The sequence below is a fragment of the Penaeus chinensis genome, chromosome 7 (assembly GCF_019202785.1).
Source record: "Penaeus chinensis breed Huanghai No. 1 chromosome 7, ASM1920278v2, whole genome shotgun sequence".
In the NCBI taxonomy this organism is placed as follows: Eukaryota; Metazoa; Arthropoda; class Malacostraca; order Decapoda; family Penaeidae; genus Penaeus; species Penaeus chinensis.
The window spans coordinates 4,179,730-4,182,229 of NC_061825.1; the positions used below are offsets into that span (position 1 = coordinate 4,179,730).

Below are 2,500 nucleotides of genomic sequence, written 5' to 3' on the forward strand. Positions count from 1 at the left end.
AATGTATATATATATATAATATATATATATATAATTATAAATATATATATATATATAAACATATACACACAAAACACACACACACACACACTTTATAAATATAAAAAATATATAAAATATATATTAACAAAATTATACATACATAAATACATAAATACAATAAAAATATAAATATATAAATAATATTGTTTTGTTTTGTGTTGTGGTGTGTTGTGTGTGGTGTGGTGTTTTTGGGGTGTGTGTTGTGTGTGTATTATATATATAATAAAATATATATAAAAACAAAAAAACAAACAAATAACCATAACCCCAAAATAAAAACCAATACCCTAAAACCCCCACCCCCCCCCCCCCCCCCCCCCAAAAACAAAAAAAAAAAAACATAAAAATAATAAGAGAAAAGAGAGAGAGAACACACACACACCCCCCCCAACCCCAATAAAATAAATAATAAAAACATACAGAAAAAATATTATTAAAAAAATATAATTTAAATTAAAAAAATAAGAAGAGAAGAGAAAAGGGAGGGAGAAAATAAAAGAAAAGAGAGAGATTATATATAAATATAACATATACGTAAACACCATGAGGCAGCCTTACCTTGTGATTATTTTTTCATATAGTTTGGTAGAATTCTGTACTTTTATGACAGCATATATCCCTCATCCAAACTACGAGATGTTTGTACTGCACGCCCCTTGGGATAAAAAAGATTAACACCCTCAGAAAGCATATTCATATTGCAATAATCCACATAGCTAATCAATAACATCAGTGAGGACTATGTATGTCAAGTACACAGAAAGGAGAAAATGCATTTACATAGAAAATAGAAATATAAAATGACACATTCTAATGAAAAATGCAAATACCCAGCTACTTACAATTTTAAACCTATTATTGCTATGCAGAATACGGTTATGGGAATGAAAGTGATTTATGAACAAGAACTGGACTCTTTAGAAAGTCTTTAGTACTATGCAAATCATATTTGCTTTGTCTAATGCTATCATGTAAATTAAACAAGGAAGTTTATGAAAACACAAAACAAGTAGAAACTAAATAAGAAATAAGACATGTTAGGATACTTCCCATGTGATCGAAGGACAATTGTAAAATGGACCTTTAGAATGGATACTTGGTGAAAAATAAATCAGTAGTTTCAATAGAACTACCAATGGAAAGAAAAGTGTCTGTACATATATCAACAACTTCTGCATCAACTGATATGACAAAACAGAAGTATCTGGCAATGACACTACTTGTCCATTACCTCATTCCAGAAGAGAACACCACTGCCCACCAAAATGAGGATGACCCCAATCACAACTGCTGGGATGGACTCTCGAACTTGTTCTCTGACGGGACGTCTAACATACTGCATAGGGTGACCACCTACCCCTCGTGCCCCACGAGCATCAGGGTGCTGTGGAGATTTAAAATGGATTTACATAATTGTTAATGAACACAAAATTAGTCTGCACTTGTTCCTAACCCAAAGTTTACTATAACTTTTCTGTAATCTATATATATTTTTTCTCTTTTGTCAAGATTATAAAGAACTGAGGCCCTGGAACCCAAAGCAGCTACAGTGTATGAAGAGCAAGACTGGAAAATGAATTTGTAGGAGACAAAAAAAAAAAAAAAGTAGTGGGACAAACTCATTTGCTGCTTTATAAACATAACATTATAATAACAAAAACCTTTAACATGAATTTCAAATTAGTTTATCCATCATTTGTAATATTTGCACAGTGCTTATAATTAATAGTTTGTCTATTACATGGCCTGTATAATCATATAATATAATATAATATAACTGGCTTGGCTAATAAGAAGGAAGGACAAGTTGGCAGTTAGCTGACTTGACAAAATTTTAGTTTAGTATAAATGATTAATAATTTTACAATATCTTTTTAGTACATTCAACATTCCTGATAATTTGCAAAATACTTTTTTTAATGTCTTTCTCTTGGATTATTTTCATTATTCTTTGTCAGTTAAGAAAATTTTGCAATTTGCAAAAAAAACTTCTATTTCACTAAACCTCTATATTAATAACTCTTCATGAATATAATATAGTTCATGAATAATTCAACTGCAAAGATCATTAAAAAACAGTGACAGAAATATATATATACTGTACTGTTATTTTGTTTTCCAAGGTTACAGTTCAGAATCTAGAATCTAAGTCAAAATTACAACGTTCAGACATTTTCTTCATATGCAACTAAGTATGTTAACCTAATGCCGACAGGCATGACGTATAGGTACATGCTATGCCCACTGTGAGTACTTGTTTGATTGTTTTACACAGAGATGGCTACACTTGTACTAAGTCACCCATGAGCCAGTTATGAGTACTGCATGTCTCCCCATTTACCCTTTTCTTTGATTTCTGAAAATATTTTACGTCATCTTATATTGCTGTTACTAATGTTTATAACATTATAGTAATTATAATTTTTATAATAAAAATTACACCATCAATATTTAGAGC

General features: G+C 30.1%; 1 long non-coding RNA gene across 1 annotated transcript in view; it reads right to left on the reverse strand.

Annotated features, from left to right (window-relative positions):
• Positions 1-654: 654 nt before the first annotated feature.
• Positions 655-2,500, reverse strand: part of LOC125027595 — a 3,526-nt gene continuing 1,680 nt past the window's right edge. Inside the window, exons 2-3 of the long non-coding RNA XR_007115048.1 lie at positions 1,274-1,426; positions 655-697 (exon numbers count right to left, since the gene is read on the reverse strand). This is a non-coding gene — a long non-coding RNA (uncharacterized LOC125027595). The remainder of the gene's footprint in view (positions 698-1,273; positions 1,427-2,500) is intronic.